Source organism: Sceloporus undulatus, chromosome 1 (genome assembly GCF_019175285.1).
Source record: "Sceloporus undulatus isolate JIND9_A2432 ecotype Alabama chromosome 1, SceUnd_v1.1, whole genome shotgun sequence".
Taxonomy (NCBI): Eukaryota; Metazoa; Chordata; class Lepidosauria; order Squamata; family Phrynosomatidae; genus Sceloporus; species Sceloporus undulatus.
In genome coordinates, this window is record NC_056522.1 from 109,180,635 (window position 1) to 109,201,961 (window position 21,327).

Here is a 21,327-nt window from a genome sequence, read left to right on the forward strand (position 1 = left end):
TTTTGCAGGGCATTTGCTCCATGTTACTGGTATTATTTACTCCATCCTGCTTTGTCACAACTACTAAAATGAGAGAAGGCAATGTGGCACATCTCAGAAGGAGAAATACTAAGTGCTCCAGCTACAGCATCCCCAGCAGGTAACTGTCCAGCCTCTTTTGAACGATTCCAGAGACTTCAGAAAAAGAGATTTTAAAATAATAATAATAATAATAATAATAATAATAATTTATTTATATTTCCTTCTTCTCCCCGTGGATCGAAGTGGGATCAAAGCATAAGATAAAAACATACATATTACAATATATCCAATAAAATCACAGTATTATCACAATTACTAAAAACACTAGCTCATCGTCTATTTCCATCTTATTATAGTTGGGATGGGGGTATTTCTGGGTCGGTTATAGCAGGTCAGGTGGGTAGGCCCGCCGGAAGAGATCCGTCTTGAGTGCTCTCTTGAAAGCTTCCAAGGTGGTGATAAGACGGATGTCTTCTGGTAAGTTGTTCCACAATTTGGGGGGCGCAGCGGTAAATGCCTTAGGGGAAATGGTTATTAATCTTGTTGGATAATCAAGTAGATTCTTTCCCTGATGTTCTGAAAGCGCGGGGCAGATTGTGTAGGGAGAGGCGTTCCCTCAAGTAACTCAGGCCTAAGCCATGTAGGGCTTTAAAGGCAATAACCAACACTTTGTATTGCGCCCGGAAGCTAATTGGTAGCCAGTGTAAAGATCTTAGCCCTGATGTGATACGGTCCGATCTAGATGTTCCTGTGACCAATCTGGCTGCTGTGTTCTGGATCAATTGAAGCTTCCGAACTTGGTACAATTGTAGCCCCATGCAGAGTGCATTACAGAAATCTAAACAAGAGATTACCAGTGCAGGTACCACTGCTTCAAGGTCCTTTTGGTCCAGGTAGAGACACAGTTGACGTATCAACCGAAGTTGGTACCATGCACCATGTACCATGCACTCCTGGCCATCGCCTCCACTTGAGATGTCAGCTGTAGAGATGAGTCCAGGAGCACTGCGAACTTCGTCCTTTAGGGCAAGTGTGACTCTGTCCAGGACTGGTTGGCAAATCTCCATTCCTGGACCAGGGATTCCTATTGCAAGTACCTCCGTTTTCTTTGGATTCATCCTGAGTTTGTTTTCCCTCATCCAGCCCATTACTAACTCAAGGCAGGTATTCAGAGGGGAGACGCCATCCTTGGTCACTGCAACAGTCAGAGACATAGAGAAAAAGATTTGGGTGTCATCAGCATACTGATAACACCATGCCCCATGTCTCCGGATGATCTCTACCAGAGGCTTCACGTAAATGTTAAACAGCATGGGGGACAGAATGGTGCCTTGAGGGACACGAGATGTCAGCTCTCTTTTATGAGAGCAGCTATCCCCAGCATCACCATCTGGAATCTACTGAGCCACTGGAGCGCAATGCCCCTGATACCTAACTCTCTCAGGCGTTCCAGAAGGATGCCGTGGTCAATGGTATTGAATGCCGCTGAGATGTCCAAGAGCACCAACAGGTTCACACTTCCCCTGTCAATGCCCAGACGGAGATCATCAACCAAGGCGACCATGGCAGTCTCGACTCCGTATCTCGCCCTGAAGCCAGTTTGAAATGGGTCTAGGTAATCGGCTTCATCCAAGACAGCTTGGAGTTGGAGGGCAATTGCCCTCTCGATCACCTTGCCCAAGAATGGTAATAAAGAGACCGGCCTGTAGTTACAGTATTTCTTATCAGGGGGTCAAGGGAGGGTTTCTTCAGGAGTGGTTTGACCACCGCTTGTTTAAGCTTAGATGGAAATTTCCCCTCTCTGAGGGATGCATTAATTAAAGACTGAAGTAATGTTGTTACTGCAACCACTCCTTGCGCGGTCAGCCAAGATGGGCAAGGATCGAGAGGGCACGTTGTCCTTCTAACACTTCCAAGAAGCTTGTACCACTCACTTCTGCCCACGGACTTTCCTGTTCCGTGCTAAAGATCACGTCGAGTGTATTACCCACACAATGTGTTGGACCTGAGACTAATTGGGACAGGCCCATAGTGGTCATGGTATTCACGAACTCCCAAGCTGCAACAAATAGATCTGACATATGTGTGGAAAATATGTATTTCATTTTTTATCTATTTTATGTGGGTGTTTTTAAATTAAAAAGTATTCTACACACCTCCCAAGACCCTTATACCTCCTTTGGAATGGGTCAACTTCAAGCACTCTGCAAAGTGCCCCCTAGACCTGTGTGTTGGAAATGGAACAAAGATCAGTGTTTAAAACAGGGGTAGGCAACCTGCGGCCCGCGGGCCAGATGCGGCCAGGCAAGGCCTTGGGACCGGCCCCAGCCTGGTCCTGCCGCCAATTGCCGCTGGGGCCTTTGGCCTCTCGCATGAGGGCGTGGGGCTTTTGGCTTATCAGGAGGAGGCGGGCAAGGGGGGACAAACGGCAGGCAAGGGGGGCAAGCGGTGGGTAACGGGGGTAATTGTCTATAGAAGCCTCCGAAACATACATTTATATTGACATTTTTTTAAAAATCAGCAAAAAATTTTGCGTGTCCTCCATTTTCTTTAAAAAGTGTCCTCCATTTGAAATTTTTGTCCTACATTTGGCCCGGTTTATTAATATTTAATTATTTATTTTTTGGCTTCGGCCCCCCAGTTGTCTGAGGGACAGCAACCCGGCCCCCGGCTCAAAAAGTTTGCCTACCCCTGGTTTAAAAAGTAAAATGTGTCTTAATGAGAGCAGTAGTGATAGGATTAATGAGTTCAAACACATAGTCTGGAAAATACATATGCAAAGGGATCTTGTACCACCTCTGAGACTAACTGAAAGAAAGATGGTAGCATGAACTTTCATAGAACTGAGTCTACTTCTTCAGATGCCACTTCATGCATTGAAAAAGTAGGCTCAAGTCAAGGAAAGCTCATGCTACCATCTTCTTTCTTTCAGTTAGTCTCAAAGGTGCTACACAATCCCTTTGCATAAGAGTTAATGAGTGTTTCAGTGACCTAAAAGCTCCTCATGTCATTTCCACCTAGCCTAACCTTTCTTAGGCTGAACTTCTTAGGGATTACTCCACTTCTTTCTGCTTCCTTTTTGCTCCTTTAGTGCTCCATAAGTAAAATGTTTAGTTCTCTTCTTGTTCTAACTTAGCTAAGCTTAGCATCTTTAGAGAGCCTTCCTATGTCTGAATTCCTGTAATAAAAGTTTAATTTATTTTCTATAGCCATTGGTGTCAATGCTCCTTAATCATAGTGCAGTAGCTAGCCACTGCATGCATACACTCTATCACTTGTGCCCAATGTCCACCACTTTCACACAATCTCCTTCCTATCCATCCCCTGGTCAGGCTGCTTTGCTTCAGCAAGGTGGCTACATCAAGAACTGTGCCTTCATGCTGTCATGAGCCACAGCCTTCTATTGCTGCTTTCCCTGTGACTCTGTATTCTGGTTGTGGGTTAGAAACTGCAGCCACTCCAATATTACAAATAGTAGGAGTGTTTCAGCCCCCTCAAAATACTTTGTCTTCTTCAACAAAACTTTGTGAAAGTGACTTCTCTTTTTTTCCCATTGCAGAAAGTTAAGGGCACATCTGTGACTCTGCTCACAGCCTAAGCAAAAGAGCTAAATAACCGAGTACACCTATTCAAAAATCAAGCAGAGATCAAACATAGAATTAGCTACCTGAAATGACAACTCACCAAAACAATCTGTGAATTAAGCTGTCTTGTTCCAGGAAGAAAGAGAGAAGAAGGAAGTTGGATTTGGCACAGATTATCATGTAGGGTTTTGTGGAGAAAACTAGATGTGTTAGTTGTTAAACTGCTAGTGAATACCTGCTATAACAATCTACATAGCTATGTTTGTAAAAGGTGCTTTTTAATGGAAAGGATGGATATAAATGCTACAAAGGGCCTATGACAGCAGACTCACAAATATTCCCATTTTGCATGCCTATGATGCAACTGCTAAAAAGGGAATTCAGAGTTTCTTTGGCAAGGAAAGTAGGCTGGCGCTGTGCACTAGACTGCCTACCTAAAGGCATACTATTAGAAAGCATTGTGAACTTTGCTTCCTGAACATTAAAAGAAAATTACAAGAAAAGTAGCTCTGACTGTTCTTGGCATATAGTTTCTCATTATCCTGCAAAAGGACTGGAAACTGTCCTGAGAATAATATTGCACATTACATGTCCAAAGTTCAAAACCAAGATATATGTGAACCATTCACATATTTATATTATATCATGTTTATTATTTAATTACATTTTCCATCTTTCTATCAAACTATGACACTTAAAGTGGCTAACAAGAGTAAAATTCAAATAAATAGAAATATATTTATTCTGGCACCACAATTCAAATAGGATGTTGACAACTGAAGTGTGTCCAGAGGAGAGTGACCAAAACGGTGAAAACTCTGGAAACCATGTCCTATGAGGAGCAGCTTAGGGAGCTAGGTAGATTCAGCCTGGAGAAGAGGAAGGGGTGACATGATAGCCATGTTTAAATATTTGAAGGGGTGTCATATTAAAAATGGAGCAAACTTGTTTTCTGCTCTTCCAGAGACTAGGATCTGGAGCAATGGATTCAAGTTACGGGAAAAGATATCCTTCTCAACATTAGGAAGAACTTCCTCACAGTTTGACAGTGGAACATGCTGCCACAAAGACTGGTGGAATCTCCTTCTTTGGAAGTTTTTAAAATAAAATCAGATTTAAAGGCAATTAAAATAACAAATTGGAACAATAAACTGAATAAACAGTAAAATTAAAAACCATATTTTCTGCCAAAAATCCTCTCTGAATCAAAAGATCTTTCCTGGCTGGCAGACGGATAAGAAAGATTTGCCTTTCTTGACCAGGAGTTCCTGGAAGCAGGCCACAAAAGGACCTTCTCTCATGTCCCTATCAAATCCACCTCCAAGGATTGCAGGACCAAAAGAAGGTACTCTACTGTGCCTACGTGTAGTTGCCACCTGTTCAGAATTAGGAACAGTGTTAATGGGTACAGGCTGTGACATTCTTCCCTGACCAGCAGCACTGTGGAGACCCTTATTCACATGCACACAAGACAGGAAGAAACTCTGCCCAGAGACACTTGCCTTTCCAGAGATGAGAAGTAACAAATTAAAGTAACACAGTGAATTGCAATTAGATTTTCAATATGGGGCAGGGAGGATAACTGAGTTACATTTAAAAGTAATACGATAAATGGTAATGACATAACTTGTTTTAGGTTAATGAGTAATATATTCTCATTATTTTTACAGACCTTTTAAAATGGTGTTGTCACAGGATTATTCTTAAAACAATTAATCGTGTTTGAAGGCAGAGTGAAGAGTGTACATGTTGGTGAGGACAGAAAGAAGAAATGCAGCAGACCAGTGGCATGACTTAACTGCTGAGGTTGTTGGCATTGTTCTTTAAGGAGCGTCTTCCTCAATTTGGTACTTTCTAAATGGGTTTGTACTCCAGCTAATAATTGAACTGTGATATTTGAATTGTGTGTCAGGTTGCGAAAACTAACTTAAGCTCCCAAAATAGCACTTTTGAAGGAGCCAGTAGGAAAATGTGTCACTTGTGGTCAACCCAAGTGCTATTTCGGGCCTATGGCTTTACAATAAAATAACAATTAAAATAATAGGAATTTAAGGTGTTAAAATTTTACCTTCCCAATGTAAATGTAAACAGATTAGGATTTTAACAGTCAATGAAACACATTAAGCCTTTTCAATGAGCGTTCCTGTTTCTCTCCTCATCCCATAAATCATTCTTGCTTTATCAGGCCACCTATCTAGCTGTGATGTTTAATCTTGCACTGAATGCTCCTATAGCTTTTCTTAATGCTTCATGCAGCTCAATTACAGAGATGATTTTTCTAGGCAATACATTCTGGTACTACCTTTGGCCCCATGGCTGCATATTTCTGTACTTCTGAAACATAATTTCCAAGGAAACTGTCTTATTGTTTATTCTTGTTCTGTTAATCGTTGTGCGTCTGCTGGGTAATGATCAATGAACAGCTAATTGAAAGCAAGAGGGAATAAAGAGAGATTAGTTTGTGGCTGATCTTAATTAAGGAGATATATATTGCTATGGGGAAAACTTTAATAAATAGCAGGAGAGGTTTTTATCATTAAGACCAAGTTAATTGGAAGCTACTTGTAAATTAATGTACAGGCATTGTGTTCACCATTCTATTGTTTAGATCTGACCAGGATATAAACAAACCCTGGGGTATAAAACCCTAAAAAAGATGAAGATTCAGCTGTTCTAGAAACTCATACAGACAAAGTTGTGGGAGAGAGGACTGTAATTTCTTGAGCAGCAGAAGTGACATTATATTATGAAGAGGAAACGCAAACCATCCTAATGTGTCATTTAATAGAAAACACTTCCATCATCCAGATCATTCAAGTATTTACTTGGACATTAGAGGCTCAGTGAAATTAATGGAAGTTATTTCCACATAAATTGCTTCAGATTAGCATCCCTGGCCTGATTCAGAGGCAACACTAAGCATCAGTTCAGTTCATGTAAATGAGTCACTGTGACCTTCAGAGCCATGAGCTCCTCCTTCCTCCCTTCTTCACACACAGAAAATTCAAAACAAAAACAAAATCTTCTGGTTATGATTTGAAGCAAACCCTATTCCATCCAAGTAGGGGAAAGGGTGGTTTGAAGAAAACCAGACATAAATCATGGCTTAAAAAAAAAAAAGTCTCTCCCTTTCTGCTGCTTTCTCTCTCCTGCATACTTTGCACTTTTCTCTCTCCATGCATTGCCACCTATTTCTGATTGACCCTCTCTTTACTCCAAGGATGGGCAAATTCTGGGATCCAGGAGCCAATTTTCTGCCCCACTCACAAAACACCACAGATTATCCCACAAATGAAAAAAAAGGGGGGGGGGCATCAAAAAACTGTTATTTTCCAGTAATCCACTTCTTGTTGTCTTATGTATTTCAAAGACCCTTAAGTGTGTCTTGTGAGCCATGTTCAAGGAGGATCTATCTCTTATATTAATGGAAACTCTCAACTCTTGCAAGTTTCCAGAAGTAGACATTCCTTTTTTTTTTTTAACATGGGAGCACTGAAGCATGGGTTCTCTGGTGTGGTTATGTCCTGTATTTCATAGAATCATAGGAGTTTATCACATGAAGGAGATCTGGAGTTTATCCAGTTACTACCCCAGAAAAACCATGAAATTATGCGAAACGATTTCACACAACGTCGCACAAAACCTGCCATTAAGTGGTCACAAAGAACCATTAATGCACATCTTTTTACTTTCGGGATTTCAGTGACAATGTATTTCCAATACAACTTTATTTGCATAATTGTGTGTGATAATCATTCATGCAATTACTCACCATTTTTGTTTTATCTGCAGGATGCTTTAAATGTGCTTTAATCTGTTTTTAATACCAAATTTAGCCCCAGTGTAATAAACTCCATAGAATCATAGTTAGAAGAGACCACAAGGCTCCTGTTTTCCTAGAGTGAGACATGGGAATTTGCATATTTAAACACAGATGTACACACAACACAAACATTGACCCTATTAAGAACTTCAGAATTTAAAAATTTACCACTGTACCACTGCTAACTTCTTACCAATAAGCCTTAATCCAGGGTCCATAACTCTTCAGTATTTCTGTGACTGAATGGATCATTTACCTGCTTTGAGATGCTTCCTACTGCACCTCTACAGGAATCACTGGCCTGAATCCTACTGTTACTTTTGACTAGACTAGTCTGAAGACATTACCACACGAGCTCCATTCTTGCTGCAATCATGTTAGTTAATGAAAATTAAAACATCCTGGTTTGAGACCAGCCTTTATCATACATCTCTACAATCATGCAACTGGGTCTGCTTTTGCCATGGCACTCACTTCTGCATTCCTCCTTACCCCTGCTTCCCTGTCTTATCTGGTGTGTCTCTTGGGGTGTTTTTTTAAAAATTTTTTTACTTTTAATGCAATTCTGAAGTTATGCTATTGCAATTTTTTTAAAAAAAAGAGGGAAATAAATAAATAAATGAAGGGAGGGAGGAAGGAAGGAAGGAAGGAAGGAAACCAACTTGCTTGGGAATAGCAAGGAAGAGGTGGGTCAGGGGGAGAGGGCACCACGGGACTGCTAATACTGCAACTGCTGTGGCAATGACATTTCACACCTGAAGACTAATGGGACTGCATGATTGGGAGCTTATTGATGGCTTTCCCCATCAAATGAAAAGGGACACCCTACCCAAACCTCAGAGACACAGCAGCTATAGGACAGAGGCAGTATTAAAATGTCCAAGAGTATTAAAAGAACTGGCAAATGTAATATCGGAGCCATTGGCAATAATTTTTGAGAACTCCTGGAGAACAGGAGAAGTCCCAGCAGACTGGAGGAGGGCAAACGTTGTCCCCATCTTCAAAAAGGGGGAAAAAGAGGATCCCAACAATTATCGTCCAGTCAGTCTGACATCAATACCAGGAAAGATTCTAGAGCAGATCATTAAACAGAGAGTCTGTGAACATCTAGAAAGCAATGCCATAATCACAAAAAGTCAACATGGGTTTCAGAGAAACAAGTCATGCCAGACAAATCTGATCTCTTTCTTTGATAAAATTACCAGTTTGGTAGATGAAGGGAATGCTGTGGATATAGTATATCTTGATTTCAGTAAGGCCTTTGACAAGGTTTCTCATGATATTCTTGCAAACAAGCTTGTAAAATGTGGGCTAGACAAAGTAACTGTTAAATGGATCTGTAATTGGTTGACCGGCCGAACGCAAAGGGTGCTAAACAATGGCTCTATTTCCTCCTGGAGGGAAGTGACCAGTGGGGTCCCACAGGGCTTTGTCCTGGGGCCAGTGCTATTCAACATCTTTATCAATGACCTGGATGACAGAATTGGGAGCACACTTATCAAATTTGCGGATGACACCAAATTAGGAGGAATAGTTAATACTCCAGAGGACAGGACCAACATTCAAAATGATCTGAATAGACTAGAAAGCTGGGCCAAAGCTAACAAAATGAAATTCAACACAGAGAAATGTAAGGTACTGCACTTAGGGCAGAAAAATGAAATGCACAGACATAGGATGGGAGACATATTGCTGAATGAAAGTACATGTGAAAGAGATCTAGGAGTCCAAGAAGACCATAAGTTGAACATGAGTCAATAGTGCAAGGACGTAGCCGGGGGGGGGGGGGGTTGGGGGGGGCGGAACCCCCCCCCCATCAGGCCCTGGGGGCGTTCAAGCTCCTTCCTCCCCCCTCCCCTCCATTAAAACCACGGCGAGGGAACAGAGGAAAGACAAAACAAAAGTTCCTCTTTTCCCTCTACTCCGTGGCTTTAATGGAGGGGGGAGGGAGAAGGGAGGAGCTTGAACGCCAAGCTCAGAGAGAGAGAGAGAGAGACAGAGAGGGAGGGAGTCCCTGTGACTCCTTTCATTTCGTTTCCTTCAGAGTCCGGCTTCCACTCCTCCCCCCATTCCTCCCTCAGGGAGAACTGAAGAAAAGAAGGAAAAGGTGACTTCTAACTTTTAGCTGTTATATCCATGTACAATATAGTATAATAATAATAATAATAATATCCCTTACCCAAAGTGCTGAGGATTAGATGTATTTTGGATTTTGGAGTTTTTCAGATTTTGGTATATTTATATACAGTATTATGTCTAATGGGATATTATACTGGGAGATGGGATCCATGTATGTCTCATATGCATCTCATAGACACAGACTGAAGGTAATTTAATGCACAATATTTTTAAAATAATGTTGTGCTTCTGCATACTGAGCTTCAGCAAAACCCTGAGACCACTATGCCTTGTATAATTCAATAATTCAGTCATTGATCTAAACCTTCAGGATTTCCAAGTTTCCTTGAGTTGGGGGTCAGACCAGATGCTCTCAGGGTCAGTTTGGGGTTTTGGAAGTCCAGAGAAAGGAGACTCAGGCTCTACTCTGGACATTTCTCCTGAGAATGGACTCAGGTTTTCAAAAACAGTCATTTCTGGATTTTTGCAACAACAAAAAAGAGGAGGGTCTGTGATGCAAAAAGGCAAGAGGCTTCCTTCCAGCCTTGTTTTTTCTCTTTTTAAAAGACAAATAGTATAAAATACAGTTAGCTGGCCCTTTTTCAGCATGTCAATGGGGATGCTTTGATGGAGAGTTCCTGCATGGCAGAATGGAGTTGGACTGGATGGCCCTTCGTGGGGTCTCTTCTAACTCTATGTTTTTATGATTAATTAATTAATATATGGAATCAATCTAAGATGATGAATCGTGGCTGTGGAGTCCTATGGCCCTGCTCCAGGCAATGCTAGACTGCAGGCCCCATCATCCAGCAACACCACAGACTGATGGGAACTGCAGTTTAATAAGGCTGCACACTGCAGAAATAATCCAGTTTGACACTGCTTTAATGCTATGGAAAATCCTGCGATTTCCTGACAAAGAATGCTAAATGTCTCACAAAACTACAATATCCAGATATTGTTGTTGTTGTTATTTTCTTATATCCTGCCTTTCTCCCAATATACGGACTCAAGGTGGTGATTTTCCATAGCATTAATCTATAGTATATCTTTCTACCATGTAGATGGACACCTCCATTACATAATTTGTTGAGGATGCTTTGACTGGGAGTTCCTGCATGGCAGAATGGGGTTGGACTGGATGGTCATTCTTGGGGTCTCTTCCAACTCTATGATTCCATGATTCGGTAGCACTCTGAGCCTACTGTGATTTTAATAGTTTTTAAATGTATAAAGGTATAAAGTCTTATAATGTAAGCCATGCACTGATGGACTATTGCACTATAATTTTTTATTGATTGATTTTATACCCTGCCTTTCTCCCAAAATAGGATTCTCTTAAAGGGGTTTGTTTAATATAAAAAGAAAGAAATGTATAATGGCTTGGAATTAAAAATTATGGTAGATAGATAGATAGATAGATAGATAGATAGGTCTTGGAATTAAAAGGTGGGTGTGGGTGTGTGTCTCAAAATTAAAAATCCCTCTTGGAAGTGGGAATGAAATGTGTGGATGCAGCCTGGGTTCGTAGCTCAGCTCAGATGTTGGAATACAGTGTCTCAAAGCATGAGCAGAGTGTCTCTGAGCATGAACAGAGTGGCTGCCGCTCATTGCTTGAGCAGCTGCACTTTGCTTTATTGAGCTGAATTTATCTGATGTAAACACCTTCAGAGGAAGGACTCAGTTTGCATCTGCACTGAAAAAATAATCCAGTTTGATGCCACTTTAACTGCCCTTGCCTCCATGTTGTGAAATGCTGGGATTTGTAGTTTGTTGTGGCACCTGACAGATGACTCAACTACAGTTCCCAAGATTCCATTGCATGAAGCCATAACGGAAGTTAAAGTGGTGCCATCAAGGTGTCGCGGGTAAACGCTCGACCCTCTTTTTGCGTCTTGGGGGGGCTCTTAGCCTCTCAAAATGGTGGCACTTAGTCTTGACCCCCCCCTTCGCAAAATCCTGGCTACGTCCTTGCTAAATATCTCACAAAACTACAATACCCAGATGTTGTTGTTGTTGTTGTTGTTATTTTCTTATATCCCGCCTTTCTCCCAATATACAGACTCAAGGTGGTGATTTTCCATAGCATTAATCTATAGTATATCTTTCTACAATGCAGATGGACACCTCCATTACATAATTTGTTGAGGATGCTTTGACTGGGAGTTCCTGCATGGCAGAATGGGGTTGGACTGGATCAGGGCCCTTCTAGGGGTCTCTTCTAACTCTATGATTCCATGATTCTGTAGCACTCTGAGCCTACTGTGATTTTAATAGTTTTTAAATGTATAAAGGTATAAAGTTATAAAGTCTTATAATGCAAGCCATGCACTGATGAACTATTGCACTATAATTTTTTATTGATTGATTTTATACCCTGCCTTTCTCCCAAAATAGGATTCTCTTAAAGGGGTTTGTTTAATATAAAAAGAAAGAAATGTATAATGGCTTGGAATTAAAAATTATGGTAGATAGATAGATAGATAGATAGATAGATAGGTCTTGGAATTAAAAGGTGGGTGTGGGTGTGTGTCTCAAAATTAAAAATCCCTCTTGGAAGTGGGAATGAAATGTGTGGATGCAGCCTGGGTTCGTAGCTCAGCTCAGATGTTGGAATACAGTGTCTCAAAGCATGAGCAGAGTGCCTCTGAGCATGAACAGAGTGGCTGCCACTCATTGCTCGAGCAGCTGCACTTTGCTTTATCGAGCTGAATTTATCTGATGTAAACACCTTCAGAGGAAGGACTCAGTTTGCATCTGCACTGAAAAAATAATCCAGTTTGATGCCACTTTAACTGCACTTGGCTCCATGTTGTGAAATGCTGGGATTTGTAGTTTGTTGTGGCACCTGACAGATGACTCAACTACAGTTCCCAGGATTTCATTGCACGAAGCCATAACGGAAGTTAAAGTGGTGCCATCAAAGTGTCGAGGGTAAACGCTCGACCCTCTTTTTGTGTCGGGGGGGGGGGGGCTCGTAGCCTCTCAAAATGGTGGCACTTAGTCTTGACCCCCCCTTCCCAAAATCCTGGCTACGTCCTTGAACAGTGTGATGCAGCAGCTAAAAAGGCCAATGCAATTTTAGACTGCATCAATAAAAGTATAGTGTCTAGATCAAGAGAAGTAATAGTGCCACTGTATTCTGCTCTAGTCAGGCCCCACCTGGAATATTGTGTCCAGTTCTGGGCACCACAATTCAAAAAGGACATTGAGAAACTGGAGCGTGTCCAGAGGAGGGCGACTAAAATGGTGAAAGGTCTGGAAACCTTGCCCTATGAGGAACGACTCGGGGAGCTGGGGATGTTTAGCCTGGAGAAGAGAAGGTTAAGAGGTGATATGATAGCCCTGTTTAAATATTTGAAAGGATGTCACATTGAGGAGGGAGCAAGCTTGTTTTCTGCTGCTCCAGAGAACAGGACCCGGAACAATGGATGCAAGCTACAAGAAAAGAGATTCCACCTCAACATTAGGAAGAATGTTCGACAGTGGAACAAACTCCCTTGGAGTGTAGTGGAGTCTCCTTCCTTGGAGGTCTGTAAGCAGAGGCTAGATGGCCATCTGTTGGGGATGCTTTGATTTGGATTTCCTGCATGGCAGGGGGTTGGACTGGATGGCCCTTGTGGTCTCTTCCAACTCTATGATTCTATGATTCCATATGTATCACCAAAAGCACTATTTTATTACCATAAATGTGGATTAAAAACTGTGTGTGATCATCTCCCAAGTCAACAGAATTTTCCAAAGTATTGACTCATAATTTAATGGTCAACTTTAGTTGGGACTAACCAATAGTTTTTGAGCCATTGTAATCAAACAGCATACTGAACATGAAGAAGCAGAGTAGGGAGATGATTCCAACCCTTTTATTACAATTTTTTAAAAAAAGTAATCATAAAGCGTTTCTCCAATTTTAATTCAGTAATGCAATATGCATCAGCTATCAGAGATCTCAGACAGATTGTTCTAGCCTGAATAATTTCCAAGGAAAAAGAAAAATATGAATAATAAATAAAAGTAATATATATTACAGAGGTAAATCCTTGACTATTTTGTCCTTTTCTGCAAGGATGAAAAGCTGTGGTAGTTTTCTCTCCACTGCAGGAGAAAACAAATATTCCTCCACAGTATTCTTCCCACAGTTGAACATCCTAGAGTGGTGTGGAGTAATCATTCTAAGAAAATAAACATAAGGACTGGAGTCATGTATTGGAACTCTGTCTCAATAAGTGGACTTGAAGTATGCTGGAATTAGAACTGGGCAGTTTTGTATCATCCATATCCAGTAGAGGGCTGTTGTTACATAACATAGAGAACAGAGCCAGCAAAGTGTCCAATGTGCATTGGGACCACTGCACTGGTGCATCTGTATGCAATGCCCACTTGGTGCCCTGCCCCATGTTGCCACACATTGGAGCTGCTGTATTCTGTCCTAAGGCACTCTTGTTGCAATGTCATGCCATGAGGGGGAGGGGGAGGTTTCCTGTCCCCAGCTACTAGAAAAAGAGCCCCTAGAGAAGACCCCCTAGAGGAGGGGCAGGGGAATGCCTCTGAGTGTCAGTTGCTCAGAGCTCTCTGGATTTTGCACTGGTCAATGTGGACACAGAGAAAGAAGCGGAAATGGAGACAGTAGAGGAATTGGCCAAGAAGAATGGAAAGGGGGTTCATCCTGCTCTCCTGTACCCGTCAGTGGAGACAGCAGTGACCACAGCTCCAGAGCTCCAACAGATGTGGCCTGGGGGGAGAGGAGGGATAGAGGGGTGCCCAGCGTCACAAGCCATCATTTGTACCACCCACGCCATGGAGAGGCTGCATCTCCCTAATCCTGGAATACCACAAAAAGATTGCCCAGCTGGAGCAAAGAGATGAGCATGCCTGTATTCTGGTCTCTGACACTGCTGGGGTGGTTCTGGGGCTCAAGGCACAGGAGGGATAACATTCTACCCAAGTGCCTCCCATGGATGGACTACCCAGTTCTCTTTGTTGTCTCCCCCTCCCTGCATTGGGTCAGCTTCAAAGGGAGCTTAGGGGTCTCACTGCTTATGCCCTTCCTTTTCCTACTCCCAGTTCCAGTCTGCCCCTATGTCTCTCCCCATGGTAAACATTTTTTTTTCACTGTTTGCAACTATCTCTGTGTGCTGGTTATTTCCCTTCTCTTGTGTGTGGTGCCAAAGGGAGGTCTTGGTCCATGTGGCAGCTGCTGCATGCCTAAGTCCCTAATATAAACCCAAAACACATTAGCACTTACACTTAAAAAAATATTCTTCACTTATTTCAGGGCAGCTGACACGTGGTTGTCATTCCCAGCTTTTACACAAGTAGGAAGCTCAGCTGCTATAAGTTGGAAATGTGATACCTACTTCTCACAGAAAGTAAAGGCTAAGATTTCTATTACTTAACCTTTCTCTTCCATTGGATAAAAGTAACTAGTTAAAATACACCCATTCCAAGAGGCTTTCAGGGGGTGGGATCCAGTAGGTTTTAAACATTTAAACCCCCTGCAAAAATATAAAATATTAACACTTCAAGTTGAGTTCTACCCAACAAAGGCAGGATGCATGCCTCTTGTTTATGCCAGTCTATAGATTTCTCCATTAACAAGCCAAAGATTCCTGAAACAAACATAAGACCAACAGCTGGAAATAGTTTTCTTCTGTTGGCTGCCAAATTCCTACAAACACAATCTGATAAATGTTTAGGATCAGGGAACCACCAGACAGCTATCAGCTAACAGTGAGAACTTTGCCTTGTGTAATACCCATTTTTATTCAATGACAGCCATGTTAGTCTGGATCAGTATGCAAAAGGCACTTATAGCACCTTTGGGACTGAGAGAAAGAAGTTAGTAGGGTAAGTTAGCAGAATAAGCATTCATAGTCTAAGGTCTTTATCACAAGGAAGCAAATTGCAGGCAAATTGGTTAAATCCCATGCAGAAACAAAATTTTAAAATCCGCAAAACACCCGCTTTTGCGGGTTGTTTTTCAAACACGTTGACATCAATGAGAAATAAAATGACATTAATCCAAATGCAAAGTTGACAAAACACACTCCTTTTTACTTTCATGAAGTTTCCGAATGTAAAAAGGAATGGGTTTTGCCAACTTTGCATTCAGATTAATGTCAGGTTATTTCTCAGTGACGCAAGCGTCATCTGAAAAACTACCCACTTTTGCGGGTTATTTCTAATTTCTGTTCAGGTTAATCCTGAACTTCATGTGGAAAAAAAAAAGACTTTTGCCAGTGTGTTTGTGTGTTTCGCTTTAAACCAAGTTTCTGCATGGGATCTGTCCTGTGTGATAAACTCGGAAGCCTATGGAGCGAAGTGCCTAGGAACAGACCTTTATAGTTATAAATGAGCAGGTTGTATGTGTGAATAGCAACAGAAAAACAAAACTTGTGGGAATGTTGGTGAAGTAGCAAATTCAGTATTAACTATGGCTGTTGATGGGCAAAGATAAAACAAGAGAGAGGAGGCACTTCACTCCATTGCCTAAAGCAAAGGTAGGTAGGCTTCCCATATCCTGCCTGAGGGCGGGACTTTCCCGATTTGGGGCGGGTCCGCACGGTCCCGCCCCGGTTTGGCCCCGTCCCCGGGACTCTCCCCCCCCAGTGAGTCCTCCAGGCTTGGCTGGGGCTTGGAGGACGGCTGTCTCCCAAGCCCTGGCCATGCCCTGGAGGCTCCTCCGCGATCGCGGAGTCCTCCAGGCTTGGCTGGGGCTTGGAGGATGGCTGAAGCGAAGCCCCAAACCCCTGCCTGGCTGCCTCCGTTGCGGGGGGGGGGAATCCCGGGGGTGGGGGCAAAACAGCGACGAAGGCAGCCAGGCAGGGGTTTGGAGTTTCGCTTCAGCGAGGCCCCATTCCCTTGCCTGGCTTCCTCCGTTGGCGACGGAGGCTGCCAGGCAGAGGAAAGAGCCTTTCCTCTTTCTCCTCCTCTTCTTCTTCTGCCTCCTCTCCTCCTCCTTTTCTTCCTCCCCTTCTTCCTCCTTCTTCTTTCTCCTCCTCTTCTTCATCTTTTTCCTCCTCTTCTTCTTCCTCCTCTCCTCCTCTTCTTCCTCCCCTTCTTCCTCTTCCTTCTTCCTCCTTTTCCTCCTCTTCTTCATCTTCTTCCTCCTCCTCTTCTTCTCCATCTCTTCTTCTCCTCCTCCTCTTCTTCCCCTCTTCCTCCCCTTCTTCCTCCTCCTCTTCTTCTCCTCTTCCTCCTCCTCTGCCTTTTCCACTCTTCCTCCTCTTCAATGCCCAAATGTGCTGTTTGGAATGGGGAAGGAAGGTTGGCCAGAAAGGGAAGTCCGTTTCTGCCATCTGTCTAGGAACATGTCCTCCATTTTGATCATGCCTAAGAAACATGTATTTATATTAATATTTTTTAAAAATAATCAAACACCCTTGAAAGATGCTCATCCAATCTCTGTTTAAAGACCTTAACCAAGAGAGAGTCTACCTCCTTCTGAGGTAGTCCATTCCACCATAAAACAGCTCTTACAGTAAATAAGTTATTTGCAATATTCAGATAGAATCTCTTTTCATGTAATTTTAATTCACTGGATTGTGTTCTAGTCTCTAGAGCAGCAGAAATCAAGCTGGTCCCATCTAGGGTTGCCATATCCCGCCTGGGGGTGGGACTTTCCCAGTTTGGGGCGGGGCCACACAGTCTCACCCCAGTTTAGCCCCTCCCCCAGGACCTCCCCCCCCAGCAAGGCCCTGGAGGCAGCCCCACCCCTCCCCATGGCTGTGGGCCACCCTCCCCGCCTCCCTGCCTGGCTTAGCCTAGAGAGCAGGTTTTCAAGACATCTGCCACCCATAGCTATTACAGTTACAGTTGTCTCATTTATATACCATGGGTCCTTGTTATCCACTAGGGTTTGGTTCCAGGACCCCCCGTGGATAACAAAATCCATGGATGCTCAAGCCCCATTAAATACAATGGTATAGTAAAATGGTATCCCTTATATAAAATGGAAAATCAAGGTTTGCTATTTGGAATTGATACTTTTAATATATATATTCAAGCCATGGATGATTGAATCCATGGATTAAAAAAAAAATCGTGGATAAGGAGGGATGACTGTATAACAACAACAAACACTTTGTGCCTTTGGATTTTTAGTTGCCCTCCTTCAGCAACATAGTCTATTGAGTGCAGTCTTTAAAGAATAATAATACACCTGATCCTAACCCTGATAGCATCAATACAGGATACAAACTGTTGTGGTTAAGTGCCTCTAAACTCTCTCACTTATGGCAACCCTAGCATAGGGATATCTTGGCAAGATTTGTTATTCACAGGGAGTTTGTCATTGCCATCTAATAAGGTTGAGAGAGTGTGATTTTCCCAAGGTCACCCAGTGAGTTTACATGGCTGAGCAGGATCTCAAGTCTGGTCTCCCAGGGGTCTACTACTTTTATATGTGGCAATGTCCTCCATTTTGAACATGACTATGGAGGATTGATTTATATTTCTATGAGTGTTTATTTTGAGCTTTTATATGTGAGGACATCCTCCACTTTTCATTGAATGCCCTCCATTTTGAGCATGGCAAAAAGTATGGGTTTATACTTCTGAGTGTTTTGAGCTTTTACATCTGGTAATGACCTCCACTTTGAAGCATGAATGTATTATTATGTTTCTGAGTGTTTATTCAGCTCTTATTATGTGGCAATGCCCTCCATTTGTGGTGCCTTGTCCTCCTCTGCAGTCCCCTGGTCTTTGGCCTTGGAAGCACACCTTGGGCCCTTCACTTCTCCTCCTCCTTCAGGCTCTGCAGGCCCTCCGCCTTGCTGGCTGGGGCAGGCGAGCCGAGGAGGCTCTCTCTCCTCCTCCTCCTTCTCTGCCTTCCCTCCTCTTTGGGGAGAGATTTGCATAGAACCTCACTTCCTGGTGGAGAGCTGGGCTTGACTCAGCAATTTATTACCTGGCTGCGAAGGAGGAAAGGCCCCAAGGAGAGGCCTGAGGAGGAGAGCCCCACAGCAAGTGGGCAAGCAGGCCCTTCTCTCTGCTCAGGGGTGAGTGCTGGGAAGACTTCCCACCCCACACCTTCCCCTTGGAAGTGATCCACTTTATAGTATTATTATTATTATTAGTAGTAGTAGTAGGGCCTTGGCTGGGGTTTGGTTATCCAGGATCCCATTATATACAAAGTCCCATTAAAGTCCCATTATATACAGTGGCACAGTAAAATTGTGCCTCTTATTATATAATTTATAATTTATTTAACACAATTTTGCAACCTTAAGTATATCATTTCTGAAGTTGTTCTACAGAAATTTGAAATCCCTAGCTTGCATAAGCCTTATCTGCAGTTATTGTACAAAAATAGTATATTCTGGGGAATATTTTCAAGCTTTGGATGATGCTTGAATCCACAGATAAAAGATCCGTGGATACAGAGAGCCAACTGTGGTGTTATTGTTATGTTATTAAAACCTCTTCTTCTTCGGAGGTTTTTAAACAGAGGCTGGATGGCCATCTGTCAGGGGTGCTTTGATGGTGCATTCCTGCATGGCACAATGGGGTCAGACTGGATAGTCCTTGGGGGTATTTTCCAACTCTAGGATTCTATAATTCTCTTGACATGCCATGCAGGAATACACAATCAAAGCACCCATGACAAATGGCCATCCAGCCTCTGTTTAAAGATCTCCAAAGAAGGAGACTCTGAGGAAAGTGGGATATTTTGACAACGTTCAAAAAAGCATGCATCTATTTTGCAATTGTTGTTATGTGCCCCCAAGTCATGTGGCAACCCAAAGGCAAATCTGTCAATTTATAAATCTAGCAACTTAGGACGATGCTATCATGGTGTTTTCTTGGCAAGTTTCTTCAGAGGGGGTTTGCCCTTGCTATCCTCTGAAGCCAAGAGAGTGTAACATGCCCAAGGTCGCCCAGTGGGTTTTTATGCTTAAGCTGGGATTCAAACCCTGGTCTCCAGAGTTGTAGTCCAATACTCAAGCCGCTACAGTACATCATGCTGGCTCTGTCCATGTTTAAAAAAAATGTTTGTTACATAGTTGTTGTGGGATTGTGAGCCTCCAAGTCATTTTTGATTTATGGCGACCCAAAGGCAAACCTGTTTTTTGGCAAGTTTCTCCAGAGGGGATTTGCCCTTGCCATCCTCTGAGGCTGAGAGAGTGTGATTTCCCCAAGGTCACCCAGTGGGTTTTTATGCTCAAGCTGGGAATTGAACCCTAATCTCCAGTTAAATGTTAAAACATTTTAAAACATTTTTTGCCTGATGAAGAAGCCAGTGAAGTTTCGAAAGCTTGTAACATGTTGTTGTTTTTTTATTTGATTGGTCCAATAAAGGTATCACTATTTGGTGAATTTTGGATGTTACTGTCCTGATCTCCAGGGTTGTAGTCAAATGCTCAAACTACTACACCACCTAATAATCTCCATTATTGTTAGAAAAGAAATGGCAAAAAAGATCTGACAGCTAGAGGCCTAGTTGCTGTTGTTGTGTGCGCCTTCAAGTCCTTTCCAATTTGACCCTAAGGTGAACCTATCATAGGGTTTTCTGTGGCTGAGAGTGTGACTGTAGCTCCTATTATCCATGCCTCTTTGCCCTTTGCTCCTTCAGATGTTTTGGATTTCAGCTCACAGAAGTCCTAGTCAGTGTGGCCAATGATTAAGAGGCCACATCTGGAGCACCAAAGTTTGAGAATCATGTTGCATATTTCTACAAGGCTTTGGCTAGAATTTCTGAGTTTCATGTTATATAACCACATAGGCTGCGATTCTATGTGCACTTACTTGAGGCATGAAACCATGAACTCAGTGGAACTTGTTTCAGAATGAGCACATATAGAATGCTCTGTGGATGGGTTATTAAAATAAATTTGAATAAATAAAGTCTGCATGCAAGGGGAAATGTCAGACTCACACACATATTTTGCTGTATACATGCACATGCACATCTAGAAACAAATGGATTGTAGTGTGCTTCAAAATTACTATGATTCAAAGAATTCTTGGAAGTCTTCTTTTTCCAAAAGCTGAGTAATTTTGGCCTAATGTTTGCTCTTTTAGAAAAAGCAAGACAGATGCTTTTTTATATAGAGGTTATAGAGGCAAGCTTTGCAATTCTGGCATAAGGCAACAAGAAATGTGAAGTATACTTGGCCTTCCACATTTGCAGCTTTGACTTTTGCAGATTTGATTATTTGTGGTTTTGATTAATATGTCCGCTCTAGAAATCTCTGTGTCTTCCATTGCAACTTTGCCAGAAGTTTACCATAGAGTTGTGCTGGAAAACCTAGAAGTTCCTAGAGAAAACATTTCTCTAGGCATTCATAGGTCCTCCAGCATGATTCTGTGATCAACGTCTGGCAAGTGTTGACCATAGAGTTGCACTGGAGGTGTTCTCATAGATAAAAAGAATAGTGCTTTTATTATTTGTGGTTTTTCCACATTCACAGGGGTCCTTCACCCCTAACCCCAGTGAATGTGGGGGAACCACTGTATTCTTGTTGTTGTGTGCCTTCAAGTGGTTCCCAATTTATGGTGACACTAAGGTGACCCTATCATGGGATTTGCTTGGCATTTTTCTTCACAAGAGGTTTGCCATTGCCATCCTCTGAGGCTGAGAGAGTGTGACTTACTCATGGTCACCCAGTGGAACTACATGGCTGAGCCAGGATTGAACCTTGGTTTCCAGAGCCCTAGTCCAATGATCAAATTACAACGCCACAAAGTGTTAAGTGGCTTTTAATTTACAATGAATTCACAATGGTGAGACATAGTGTTAAGTGGCTTTTAATTTACAATGAATTCACAATGGTGAGACAT

At 42.4% G+C, this 21,327-nt stretch overlaps 1 protein-coding gene across 1 annotated transcript in view; it reads left to right on the top strand.

Annotated features, from left to right (window-relative positions):
* Positions 1-18,390: 18,390 nt before the first annotated feature.
* TRAF3IP2 (TRAF3 interacting protein 2) overlaps positions 18,391-21,327 on the top strand; it is a 39,085-nt gene continuing 36,148 nt past the window's right edge. Inside the window, exon 1 of the mRNA XM_042445008.1 lies at positions 18,391-18,545. The gene's annotated coding sequence lies outside the window, so the exon portion shown is untranslated. The remainder of the gene's footprint in view (positions 18,546-21,327) is intronic.